This window comes from Malus domestica, chromosome 13, assembly GCF_042453785.1.
Source record: "Malus domestica chromosome 13, GDT2T_hap1".
Classification (NCBI taxonomy): Eukaryota; Viridiplantae; Streptophyta; class Magnoliopsida; order Rosales; family Rosaceae; genus Malus; species Malus domestica.
Window position 1 is genome coordinate 36,884,183 of NC_091673.1, and position 14,812 is coordinate 36,898,994.

The following is a 14,812-nucleotide window of genomic DNA, read 5'->3' on the forward strand; positions in this document are numbered from 1 at the left end:
CCTAGCCTAGATTAGGACCATCCATACCCTTGTTCTTGAAGCATAGTAAAACATAATTTAGAAGGAATTCCTTTTTGAACTTTCGCAGAAAAACAAGTGTTGGGGAAGTGATTCTTGTGTGTGTGTGTGTGCCAAAGTCCTTAATAAGGCACGGATAGAAAAGAAAAAGAAAAAAAAACATTCGTGGAAAATAGAATGAAAAGAAGAAAAGTTATGAAAAAGAGCCCTAAGTGTTGCTTGAATCTTCCCGTTGTGTTTAAAAGTTAATTTCTGCATTATTGAGTGAATTCCAAGCGTCTATTTCATTGCTTTGCATGCTATCGCTTTAAGAACGTTTGTTATTCCTATCGTTTCTTTGTTAGCCAATACCCCCAAGCCCTGTTACAACCCTTGACTTCAATCTTGAGTGTTGTGTGTTTCAATTTGTCGAGTTCGAAATTGGTATGAGCATATGGTGTCACTGGTTCTCGCATCTAAGTAGTAGCATACCATTCATGAGATCATATCTAAACATGCTTATTAACTCCAGAAATTGCTTTCTTTGTTATAACATATGTGAGTACTAATCTTCCATGTTTACGTCAATCTTCTCACATATAACTAGTGTAAGGTGTGTAGTCAGAAAATGTGTGTGAAAATAGAGAGTATCTAGTAAGGAATTGAGGGAATTCTCTAAGGCATGTTACTACATTCAAAATGTTGTTTTAATTGATTAAATGTGAGATAGTGAATGGTGACTATGATTAAGTATGCTTGAGGGTAAGGATTGCTTAAATCTATGTAAGTGGTGATCTTTGGCATGTCATGTTTCATTGAAAATCCCTGAGGCAATTGTTGGAAGGTCTAGGTTATATTTTGTTTGTTTCGTTTGTTTCGTTTTGCTCGAGGACTAGCAAAAGCTAAGTGTGGGGGAATTTGATAGGAGCATATTTATGCGACTTAGTTAGCTTGTTCTGGTGCATTTATGTTGTTATTTCTTAGTCAATTATGTATTTTAAGCTATTTTCGTGTGTTTGTAGGTTCAAATAACAAATTTAGCAACAAAGTGCTATTTGGAGCATTTTGGAGTATTTTTGGGCCAAGATTGGATAGTGCAAGCATGGAGACATGAGGATGGACGTTTTTGAAGATTTGAAGGCTAGAAATCAGCATGTGTGTGTGCAAGTGTGTTGACCTACAACTCCAAACATCCATCCACTACACCCATTACATCCACTCATTACCAAACATCCATCCACTACACCCATTACATCCACTCATTACCAAACATCCACCCACTACACCCATTACATCCACTCATTACCAAACATCCATCCACTACACCCATTACATCCACTCATTACCAAACATCCACCCACTACACCCATAACATCCACTCATTACCAAACATCCATCAACTACACCCATTACATCCACTCATTACCAAACATCCATCCATTATACCCATTACATCCACTCATTACCACAACATACACCACTACCACCTTAATTAGATGGTGGTCCTCTCCCTAGCCTATAAATACATCCACCCTTCACCATAACAAAGGGGAGGGAGAAAAAGATCCATCAAAACACACTACATTCACATCTCACAGCTCCATACACTTGCACTTTCATTCCTTGGCCGGGAGAAGACAATCCACCCATCCACCCTTCACCATAACTCACCTATATCCATCCACCACCATAATTTACCACTCATCCATCAAACCACACTTTGTGCTGCAACAAAGAGAAGAATGAGGACCCTTGGACGTGCTTGCCATTCAAGTTGGATTGTTGGAGCGTTTTTAGGTGTTTTCATTCTTTTGTTTACAATGTCTAAATTTGTTTATCTTTGCTTTGTGAGTATGAGGAACTAAACCCCCCTTAGCTAGGGGGGAATTCAAAACCATGTTCATGCTTGCAATATGATTTGATTACCTTCAGTTGTGATTTCATAAGTTGTGAATTCAATTTGTTTAACTACTTGATTGATAACTTATTCGTGTATGTTTATTACGAGTGCACACTTAGTTTGCATGCATGAATATGATGCTAGAGTATAAGGGAGTTTCACCTAATAGTTACAAACTTATATTCACAAGTAGTGGAGGTCGCTTATAAACGATCGCGTTAAATAAATTCTTGGCAGGAGTTTCATGCTCATCATAGTAACGAATGCCTCGTCAATACTTATAGTTTTCATAATGCTTAATGATCTTTGATTGTATCTTTATTGTGCTATTCACGTAAAGAACTTTTGAAGAATGCTTGAATTGTTGTATGCGCTTTCCCATCCAATTCAATAACTTAAGGAGAACTTGAAGGTTAATTTAAGTGGACTTAATTAACCTGGGGTGTTGAGTTTCATGATTGATCGAAAGAACAACTGAAAATTGGTTTATGTGCAAGTATGTCATGTGTGGAGAAGAACCTCCTAGCTAGCCTTCCATCCATTCAATTTACTCAAATTCATGCAGATTTCATTAGTTCTTTAATTTACTTGTTTTGTTTTCAAATTCGTCAAAACCAAAACCCCCTTTACTTTAAAGTGTTTTATTAGTCAAAATCTGTTTTGATTTGTGTTTTTAAGTGTCCCAAAAGTGTGTTAGAGTCCAAATCTGCCCAGTTTGTGTTTTTAGGCAGATTTGAGCGTTTTTAGCTTGTTTTGAGTCCTTTTAGTCTGTTTTAAGTTCTTTGAGTCTAGTTTAGTGTTTTTAACTTTGTTTATATGTTTTTAAGTCAGTTTAGAGGTTTTAACAAGCCCTCCTAATCCCCGGTATAAAACGATCCCTACTTGCATTTATACTACAATTTGACAACAAGAGGGTTTAATTTGTGTGTTAAGTTAAAATTCGCATCAAAGTAGACCCTACCATTTTCCTAGCATGTACATCGAGGCCTCCCGAACAAACGGCGCTTGCGACCAAGTCCAATTTGGCCTGGAAAAGCCCTAATTTTGCTAAAACCTGCCGGAAACCCTAGATTTGGGTGACTTTGATCCGTCACCTCTGGTGCTCCACCGCCTCCAAGGTTGTTTGGGCTTTATTCTAAACCTCAAAGGAAGTCTATTGGTGGTGTCAATTGGAGGGAATCGTTTCAGGTTCGGTGGATTTCGGCTGAGAGTCCTTACGACACCTATGGTTCCCATCAAGATTTCCCCCCCCCCCCCCAAATACAACCAATTTCATTATAATTTCAGGTGGAAAAAGAAGAGGGAAGGTTATGGAGTAATTTACAGGTATTGGATGGGTGAATTTCACCTGAAAAATGACATAATTTGGCCGGAAATAGAACCAGTTCAAAAGGTTTGGTGTAGGTCGAAAGGGTCCGGCCAATCCCCTTCCTCATTTCCTCACTCCTTTCCCTCATTTCCCTCCTGTCTGATTGATTCTTTCTCTCTCTCTCCTCTCCCCATTCCTTCACTTCTCTCCCGGTCCCTTCTGTGCTTTCTTCTTCCTCTCTCCTTCGCTGCCATTAGGCAGCTTCTCCCTTTCCTCCTCCCTCTTGATTTTTCTAACCACCTCAAATAATAAAAATAACAATAACCATAAGAAATGAATAGAATAATAAATAACAACCCTTACCAACGTACTTTCAAATTTAAAGTTCCGTAAAACCTCTGTCGTAGTTCCGAATTAAATTTTTGCATGCGTCTACGCATTCGCACTGCTAAGTACTTTTGAAATACGGTAAGGTATTAGTTCATACGTGTCATGAACTAGTGATCAACGAAAATCAATACCCTCGCCTCTAGGGTATTCTCGTGAATTCACATTTTTAGATTTATAAAATCGTAAAATTAGGGACGGGTTGTCACAGTTCATCTTCCTGCATTCTCTAAGAGATCATGTTTTCAAAAAAGAAAATAAATAAATAAATATTTGGTGAGAAGAATAGAGCATTAATATAAACAACAATCAAGTGTTAAATTTAGATCTATAGCTTATGGAGTATGGAAAACCTTAGCGAAAGCATCGTCAATATAACCCTTGAAAACAATATATTAAGTCAAAGTTCCAATACCATTTTCCTTGATGATTGATGAAAATTGAAGGGTTTTATTGTCAAAAACGTGCAAGGTTCCTCAACCTTGAAATGCATTCAGGCAAAAAAGCCAACCGATGAAGAGGTGCGGGAGAAGATCCTGATCGTTGACGGCAATTCCACGATAGCCTGCTATGGAGCTGCTAGTCCAGCTGATCTCTGCAAGGGTCAAGTCGTGATTGGTCCAGCTTGTTGATTTGTTCTTGAATTTTGGTTTTCACTGCTTAATTATGTTGAATTAAGTGGATCACTAAGTGGGTAGTGCTTTTTTAACTCCAGTTTTGTTGAATCGTTAATCTTGTTACTAATTTTCTTTTCGTTGAATGGAACTTATGCAAATATTCTAATAATTGGAAAGAGAAGATAAGGATGAAGATGGTTGATTAATCTCTGGTGAGGTCAAAGTATTTGAGGTTGAGGAGCTGGGGGAAGGTGGCGGGAAGGCACCAGTGAGGACGATTTGGGCAAGCATGAGGGAAGGTTATGGGCCTCCATTTTCACTAATCTGCGTTTTGATATAAATTTTGTATGTTTTGGTGGAGATTTAAGTGATGAACGGAGTCGGAATTTTCCGACCTTCTTCTTTGCAGAATCTGGTAGTTACAGCAGTGCAACTAGGGAGAGAATTTGTTTTTAATCAATTTCAATTGGCAAAGGAGTGGGCCTTGTTCCTGCCATGTCAACATTTAACAGCCAGGTTAATAGAATATTTAATGGAGGTTTGACATTGAAACAAATTCATAAGTTGGGGTATGACATTGTAATGTTTATACATAAGGTATGAAATTGTGATTTGATCTATATTTGAAGTAGTTTTTAAAGTGTGTTCAAAAGTGTTACAAATGCAAAAAAAAAAAAAATGACAACAGAAAACAAAAAGGAAAACTAATGAAAACTGCCCAATTGGTAAACTAATAGCAATATTGTCTTGGGATTCAAACTAGTTTAATCCGTTCTTCCACCGGCCACTCAGCTTCTACTCGTTTATCTTGATTTAGCCATTTGTCTCAACTCCTCTTCAGTTCTTTTATCTTGTTTCACAGTGGCAATCGCATCTTCCGGTGACCCGTCCTACGTATTCTAACCTTTTTTGTCAATTAAGTACTAAATTTCTTTTACCTCTACTCTCTCAACTATTTTCTTTTATTCCTTACAATTTTTTTTATTTTATTATTTCAAGAGAAACTATGTGACAGCCCGTCCCGAATGTATATATTATTTTATCCTCGAGAGCGTGTAAATTTCTATTTGGCCCTTTAATCGTTGAGTTGTGTGTGTGTATAGGCTAAGGTTTTGGACCAATTAGTTCTATTCCTAATTAATTGGACCCAATTAGAACTAAAAGGCTTAAGGTTTTGTTTGATTGGCTACAATCTGAACCACACACACACACCCATACCAAACCGTTGACTCTCTCTCTCTCTCTTCCCTCTCGAATTTCTTCCATTGTCCGTACAACTGTACGGACAACTCTCAAATTTACCCTTGCGTGCACGGATCGACGTCGAGAAGGTTGTTCTTGTGTTTCCTGTGAGTCCATGAACTCATCCATGCCATTGGTTCAACGTGAGAACTCGTAGAACACGAGAACCAGAAAGGCCCGATTTGGTACACTGTTCATTTGTCGTGATCGCGAAGGTTTCAGGTAGTTTTGAGACTTAGAAAGGTTCTATTCTTGCTTTTTAGCACTTTAGATTAATTTTGGAAGAATTTGGACGTAGAAATATTCGAGTTCATCGAGTTGCAGGGGTGGCCAGATTATCGAGATTTTACCAGCAAAATCCTATGAGTTTTAGCACCTAAAAGTGGTAAGGTTTTATTCTTCTCAATATAAGCTTCATTTTGGTGAAAATTTCATGGATTTTGGTTGACAAATGGAGGATATATTGAAGTTCTAAATTTTTCCAGAATTCGGCAATCGCAGAGGTCACTGGCACCGGACTCCGGCGAACCAAGGTTGAAGGAAGAGAATATTCCATCAACTTTGATGGAATATGCTAACGGCATAAGGTATCTTTAACGACATATTCTATATTTTAACGGAATATTCCCTGACGCCGTTAGGGACTCCGTCTGTGTGCCAGGCACGTGCCTGCGCGTGGGCCGTTTGTCTAGTCGTGCCTTGGTCAGCGTGTGAGGGTGCGTAGGACGTCGGAAAATTTTTCTAAAAATATAGGGATGTTCCTAAGGTTGAGTAGTTCACAGTGGTATATTTAAATACCCCAGTTGAGCAATGTATGAGAAGTTATTACCTAGTTTTGTTTATGTGCTTAAAAATAACGTTTAAATAGTTGTTTCGCATATAGGTAAAACCTATCCTGAGGACGAACGCAGTCAAGCAAGGCTCGGGGGTTACGAGCCTTCCACATATCAGTGAGTGGGCTTTTGGTTTTCCATATATATACACTTGGTATTTTTCCCAAAAAACTTAATTAAATGGTTTGATACTTTGAAATGCCATGTCAAATACTCTTTATGTTTAATTTTGCATTATTATGGTTACATAGATATTGTTGCTCGATGTTGTGGACGTCAGGTAAGTTTCAGGTGAGTATATTGATGGTAGTTATGGTAGTGAGTACATTAGTGCTGAGATATATTTCAAGCTATTTATCCTGCACCCTGGTGTTAGTGCTTCGCCCGAGCACAAGGCCTAGCTTTCACGTGATCGTTCACCTCCCACACCATACTCTCACCTTGGATCCAAGGCAGGTGTCAGCCTGTCGTACAGACCACTTTAGGTGGTTCCGACGCGTAGGTGACTTGCGATACTTCGCACAGCCTTCACGTGACCATAGCACTTAAGCGTATTTATTTACACTTAGTCTGTCGTACAGACCATATTAGGTGGTTCTAACTCGTGTGTGGAATTTGATTGATGAGTTGTAAACCCAGCCGTACAGGTCATTTTATGTGACTCCGGCTGACATACTATTTCATGTTGATTAATTGCACCTGGCTTACTTAGTTCTTTCTGAGATTTTACATGGTATATTTGGTGGATTGTTATTTTGAATATGATTTTGAGATATAATTGTATATGCTATTTTCTGAGAATTATACAGGTTTTACGGCGAGGGGTTACTACTTTTGATAAATGAAATGGTTTTTGAAAAGCTTTATTTTTTCCCACTCACACTTTCTATTTTGTGCCTCTCCAGGTTCTAGTTAGGAGTGCTCGTTGGTGGTTCACGAGGATTTCACGGCAGCTCTAACAGATTATCACTAATGTAGGATCATCTTTGGTATTGTATAATTAGTATTCGTCCTGCTGGACTGAACTTAGGCTACCTATGCTCTGGTTATGTGTAGTCACTTTTAATATCGCACTTTCAGTTATCTCATCTAGTGTTTAGTCAGTTGGTTTTTATTTCTTCGCATTTCTTATATTTTTATTGCTTCCGCACTATGCACATGGCTACGTCACCCTCACGTGACGGCCAGCATGCCTCAAATTTAGGTCGGGATGTGTCAAACTATATTGCATTTTTTAAATAATTTAGGAAATAAAATAAAATATTAGTTTTGGGAGTTTGAGTAATATTGTAATATTTCACCCAGATTTTCGCATTTCCCCAAACAGCCAATATTGTGTCACACCCATGTTCAAAACACCCACTTGATTTGATTGTTTCATTCATCAATGCCACTTTGTGGACCACATTACAAAACGAAACAGGATCCTCTTCGGATTCATTTTGTGGGAATTTTAGGAATCCTCATATTTTAACCGTTCATCGTACATCGTGCGGTCAATTTTCATTAGATACTATTTGTGTTTAATTTTAAATAAAAAAAAGTTAAATGATTTCTGACTGCATAAAACACCCTCCACTCTCTTTCTCCCTCTCAATTCACATTGTTTTTAGTCATGTTGTTAAGCCTCCTCTATTCTCTCTCTCTCTCTCTCTCTCTCTCTCTCTCTCTCTCTCTCTCTCTCTCTCTCTCTCTCTCTCTCTCTCTCTCTCTCTCTCTCTCTCTCTCAACAGGCATTTGATAGATCGTATTAGCACTAGATTTAACACTAATTTTAATCTTTTATTTATATATATTTTTTAAAACACACTAATTTTAATCTTGATCGTGCATAAAATTAATTAAAAACTAAATAAGCTGAAATTAAACATTTCTTTATGGTTTAGTTTATGTCATTTAAATTGGGAACCCTTAATAGAATCAACCAAATCCAAGCAAATCAATCAAAAGCCAATCCCTGAACTTATTCCAAGACTTCAAGCCAAGGAAATACTATATACCAACCGTGTTTTGTAAGGGTAAAGGTGCGTACTATGACTCCCCAATAAATAAAAATATGTGTGAGGTATCGGGTTCGATGCTCCGAGTTGGTGAGTCTGCTTGACTGTAGCTACAGGCAGGGTGAAATTTCCCATAACCTCTTTCGGACCCGGAACAGGTGGTAACCGTGGTTTGCCACCAGTTGTTAACCATTTTGGAAAGAAAAAAAAAATGTCATGAATGATTTCGACCTGAATAAAGTGCACTCCAATGTGAACTTTGATGAACGAGGATCCTCTAATCGTATCTATTCATTATATATCGTGCGGTCAGAAATCATTGTAAAACTCTTTATTTAAAATTAAATATAAACAGAATCTAACAAAAACTGACCACACGATATATAATAAATGGATACGATTAGAGAATTTCTGAAATCCTCACAAAGAAGGTCTAGAGGATCCTCATTCAACTTTGCTAAACAATGTTGTCATATTTACTTCTCATTTAATCATGTTGCTTCATATCACTGTAAGTAATCACATCAATTAATTCACAAACCTACTCTAATTTCAAAAATACCCAAATAAAAAAAATTAAAAATTAAAAAAACCGCACAATTGCTTAATGCCATAATTAATCCACTCCTTTCAACTTTCTGTGGCCTTCTGTGTCTGACTTCAGTGCCTGACATCTGTCCCCATATTTAACTCCGTCTAACTCTGTTAACCCTCAATAACATTTGTCAGACAAAATAGTAAAAGAATGGGTCATCTTCTCCGTTTCTCTGCCTTTGTTTTGATCTTCATGCCAGAAAAAATGGAAGTCGAGATCAACGCAGGAGGGGCTTGGGTGGGGTGGCTGCATATATATCTGAATCTTCCAAACCAAATTCTTCCAGGTTTCCAGATTCTTCCAGAATTGTGGTCTGATCATCTGAGAAGCGAGAAGGAGATGGACGGAAGGGGTGGCAGTCGGTTGGTCTGGCGGTGGTTGTCGGGGTTGAGTGGTCGTCTGTTGAAATTTTCAGGTCGACGGACCAAGGGTTCACTCTAATAACACCGATACTATTTCCACTTAACCACCTGCACAATCCTCAGGTGTGGGGTTTTATCATAAAAAACCTCGGTGTTAGTTAGAGTGGGGTAATTCTATTTAAAGTGTTTTCTCTCTTCCCTCTTGGCCGATGTGGGACAATGGATTCCAACACTTCCCCGCACGTGAGACCCCATTTATGGGTCACACGTGAAATTTCACACATCGACAACCACGTGGAGTCAGTCGGGACTCACCCAATCGCACTGGATCATTGGGGACCCACCCAAACACGTGGCATCTTTGGTCTACGTGAACAATCGCTCGGGGCCAATGGGGACCTACCCAATCACATGGCAGTACGGGCCCGACCCCTGACTCTGATACCATGTTGAAATTTTCAGGTCGACGGGCCGAGGTTCCACTCCAATAACACCGAGGTCCCCACTTAACCACCTACACAATCCTCATGTGTGGGTTTTATCAGAAAATGCCTCAGTGTTAGTTAGAGTGGGGTAATTCTATTTACAGTGCTTTCTCTCTTCACTCTTGGCCGATGTGGGACAATGGGTTCCAACATCGTCGGAGGCATGGGTATCGCTTCTTTTCTTATTCATTTATTTGGTCTCAGTTATTTTTATTTATTTATTTTAGAAAGGGTTTTTTTATGAAGAAATTAGGTTGACATCATTTTTTTGTTACTCCATTGATTAAAATTCTATTCATTTTTTATTTTTTATCAAGATCATTGGTATTAATAACATCATTAATTATATGAATAATAAAATATTTTTATTTCTAAATATATTCCTTTAGTGTTAAAAATGTTACAATTAGTATATTTATATTTATAGCTAAATTTTTTATCATATATTTTTATTTTTAGTTTGTACCTATTTTTAATTGCAAATATTTTTTAATTTGTACCAATTTTCTTTTCATTTTTAATTTGTACCCATATATTAGTTTCTTTTTGTGCCCATATTTTTTAAAGTTTTATTTATATTTGTACTCATATGTATACCGTCACGTGATATTTTATATTTAATCAAAGGAGCTTTAATGAAAAGGGCTTGGGTTAAGTTTACTTTAACCAAAAACCATCATATACTATTATTTAACCAAAAGGGCTTTATATTTCATGATAAGGACAAAACTATTATATATCAGGCCCTATAACCTTGAATACACATGGGCTGAATCAAAAGCCCAAAACGAAATATTTTTTTTTTCCAGCTCTTAACCCTAACGGAACCTCACTCCGTCAGCCACTCCTATTAGAAATAGACTTTCCTTTTTTTACAAGTATGCCACTTCCTCATAAAAAAAAAATTGAAAAAAAAACCCAATAATTTATACGATCACAAATCCCATCTTGAATTTTGTTCGTTCTTGCTTCGTCAATTTTAAATCGGAGGGGAAAATGGTAGGACCTGTTTGGTTGCTCAGAAAATTTCACCGAGATTCTGTTTTCTGATAAGAGTTTGAAACTTGCAGAGCTAATTTCAATGGAGGAAGCTCAAAATGTGAGGAGCCCTCATTTTTTGCGTTTTATTATGATGATTTAAGCTCCGAAAGACTGAAAATCCCACAAAGATTCATGAGAAAAATGGAAGGCATAATAACTGGATCAGTTTTGTTGTTCGACCCTAGCGGCAGTGCGTGGAGTATTGAATTGATTCAACAGAATGGTGGTTTGTTCTTGCATCATGGGTGGCCGACATTTGTGATAGACCATTACGTAGAATGCTGAGACTTCTTGATTTTTAGATACAACGGTGATTTGCGTTTCACCGTGCTAATCTCTTATAAAAGTTTGTGTGAGAAAGAAGCTGCATTTCGTTTTGGATATAGCCAAGCCTCTAGCAACTTTGAAAAGTGGAACGAAAAAGGGGAAGGGAGGAGGCCGCATCATCTGGCAATAAGCTAGTTGATGGTGCGACGAAGAAGATGAAAAATGGCTTGTCTTAATTCCATTCAGAATGCATCGATGAGGGCTGAGAAGAAGCAGCTTGTTCCAAGGAAGAAAATCCACATGAAAAGCCTGGGTTGGATGTTGTACTATGAAAAGCCTGGTTTGGATGTTGTTCTATATATATAAAGCAAACTTTCAAAGAAACGAGACCATAATAAAAGATCTCGTTGAGCAACACCCACCATTAACGTTTCTTCCTGCGCCACAACGCAGGCAAACACTAGTAGCACTAGTGCATTGTTATAGTACTTGTGAGCCATTTATCCAAGTTTCCTTGAACGTGCTTGTTACTTGTTTGATTTTTATATATATAGCATCAGCATAGCACAGATAACTAAGATGACTTGTCGTGAGGTTGGTGGGTTAGGATTAGCTAATTTGGTAATCCAATTTCTGGTTGCCTAATTGACTAATAGTCTAATAATTAAAGTCACTATCGTAAGTGCGTTTATTGTTACTTATTAGGATGGGTTATTTTGGTTCTGTTCAAAAATAGTCAGTCAGTTTAATAAATTGTGTAGTACCTGTGTCAGTTTGATAAATAGTCAGTGTTTAGTTTACTAAACAATGATAGTACTAGTGTTCCGTTTAAGAAATAGTCAGTGTTTAATTTACGAAACAGTGATAGTACTAGTGTTCGTTTGATAAATAGTCAGTGTTTAGTTTATGAAACAGTGATAGTACTAGTGTTCCGTTTAGTTTACGAAACAATGATAGTACTAGTGTTTCGTTTAGTTTACGAAATAGTGATAATACTAGTATTCGTTTGATAAATAGTCAGTGTTTAGTTTACGAAACAGTGATAGTACTAGTGTTTCGTTTAAGAAATAGTCAGTGTTTAATTTACGAAACAGTGATAGTACTAGTGTTCTGTTTAAGAAATAGTCAGTGTTTAGTTTATGAAACAGTGATAGTACTAGTGTTCGTTTGATAAATAGTAAGTGTTTAGTTTACGTAACAGTGATAGTACTAGTGTTTCGTTTAAGAAATAGTCAGTGTTTAGTTTACGAAACAGTGATAGTACTAGTGTTTCGTTTAAGAAATAGTTAGTGTTTTGTTTACGAAACAGTGATAGTACTAGTGTTCGATTTTGTTTACAAAACAGTGATAGTACTAGTGTTCGTTTGATAAATAGTCAGTGTTTAATTTACAAAACAGCGATAGTACTAGTGTTCCGTTTAAGAAATAGTCAATGTTTAGTTTACGAAACAGTGATAGTACTAGTGTTCGTTTGATAAATAATCAGTGTTTAGTTTACGTAACAGCGATAGTACTAGTGTTCCGTTTAAGAAATAATCAATGTTTAGTTTACGAAACAGTTATAGTACTAGTGTTCCGTTTAAGAAATAGTCAGTGTCGAAACAGTGATAGTACTAGTGATCCGTTTAAGAAATAGTCAGTGTTTAGTTTACGAAACCGTGATAGTACTAGTGTTCGATTTTGTTTACGAAACAGTGATAGTACTAGTGTTCGTTTGATAAATAGTCAGTGTTTAGTTTACTAAACATTGATAGTACTAGTGTTCCATTTAAGAAATAGTCAATGTTTCATTTACGAAACAATGATAGTACTAGTGTTCGTTTGATAAATAGTCAGTGTTTAGTTTATGAAACAGTGATAGTACTAGTGTTCCGTTTAGTTTATGAAACAGTGATAGTACTAGTGTTCGTTTGATAAATAGTCAGTGTTTAGTTTACGTAACAGTGATAGTACTAGTGTTTCGTTTAAGAAATAGTCAGTGTTTAGTTTACGAAACAGTGATAGTGCTAGTGTTTCGTTTAAGAAATAGTTAGTGTTTTGTTTACGAAACAGTGATAGTACTAGTGTTCGATTTTGTTTACAAAACAGTGATAGTACTAGTGTTCGATTTTGTTTACAAAACAGTGATAGTACTAGTGTTCGTTTGATAAATAGTCAGTGTTTAGTTTACTAAACAGTGATAGTACTAGTGTTCCGTTTAAGAAATAGTCAGTGTTTAATTTACAAAACAGCGATAGTACTAGTGTTCCGTTTAAGAAATAGTCAATGTTTAGTTTACGAAACAGTGATAGTACTAGTGTTCGTTTAATAAATAATCAGTGTTTAGTTTACGTAACAGCGATAGTACTAGTGTTCCGTTTAAAAAATAATCAATGTTTAGTTTACGAAACAGTTATAGTACTAGTGTTCCGTTTAAGAAATAGTCAGTGTTGAAACAGTGATAGTACTAGTGATCCGTTTAAGAAATAGTCAGTGTTTAGTTTACGAAACCGTGATAGTACTAGTGTTCGATTTTGTTTACGAAACAGTGATAGTACTAGTGTTCGTTTGATAAATAGTCAGTGTTTAGTTTACTAAACAGTGAAAGTACTAGTGTTCCATTTAAGAAATAGTCAATGTTTCATTTACGAAACAATGATAGTACTAGTGTTCGTTTGATAAATAGTCAGTGTTTAGTTTATGAAACAGTGATAGTACTAGTGTTCCGTTTAGTTTATGAAACAGTGATAGTACTAGTGTTCGTTTGATAAATAGTCAGTGTTTAGTTTACAAAACAGTGATAGTAATAGTGTTCCGTTTAAGAAATAATCAGTGTTTAGTTTACGAAACAGTGATAGTACTAGTGTTCCGTTTAAGAAATAGGACAAACAAAAGAAGACTGCATCTGGATAAATCTACAATTAGGAAATTTTGGGTCATCTCCATTTGGCTGTGTGAAAAAAAAAAACAAGTTAAAAGGGTCGAAGATTGCATTTGGATCACAGAATAAACATACTTGTTAAAGTTGTAATTATTTTGAGCCATTTGCATTTCAAGATGTGAAAGCCTAAAGGAAAACGATGGGCAATCAATTTTGACCAATTGCAGCTAGCCTATGTTGAACTGCAAGCGAAGTCCACCTAATTGAACTTCTGAAAGTGCATACTATTTGTAATTTAAGTTAGAGAATGTGAAACAAGCTCAATTAACTTCCTAATCACCCTCTCTTAGTGACTCAACAAGTCTAAATACTACAAACTGTATTAAGAGTTCATTAGCACATAATCACCTGCTCAATGCACCAAAGAACCTCTCTCTTGGCAACTTCTTTGCTCTCATAAAGCCCAGCAACAAAAATTTTAATTTGCAAAATTAAATTGTAAAAAAAATAAAGAATAAATCCAAGAACAAAAATTAAACAACAATTAGAAACTAATTGCTCTCATAATTTCTCTCAAAAGTTATCCAGTCATGTTCTGAATCAAAATAACATATATTGCCCATTGTAGGTACATAATCACAGAGCAAGATAAACACAAAATTCAAACATAATTAAAAAATTAAAACTAAAAATATTTTAAATGAAATTTTGAAATTGGTAAAAATGGAAGAGCGATCAGAGATGGTTAAGGGTTGTCGGTCACGGTTAAATCAGAAACATGGACCAATAATTCCTCATCATATCATGCTTGAAACCCTAAATTTGCAAATTAATTTAAAAACCAAAAACTTCAAACACCCAAAAAACAAAAAATATCGCAGCCCGAACATTAAGAACCGAAAAATAATCAATATTTC

General features: G+C 36.4%; 1 non-coding gene across 1 annotated transcript; it reads right to left on the reverse strand.

Moving 5' to 3' along the window:
- Positions 1–14,451: 14,451 nt before the first annotated feature.
- LOC114820808 (small nucleolar RNA U54) lies at positions 14,452–14,541 on the reverse strand. The gene has a single exon (XR_003768285.1). It is a non-coding gene; the product is annotated as a small nucleolar RNA U54 (small nucleolar RNA).
- Between the last annotated feature and the right edge of the window lie 271 nt (positions 14,542–14,812).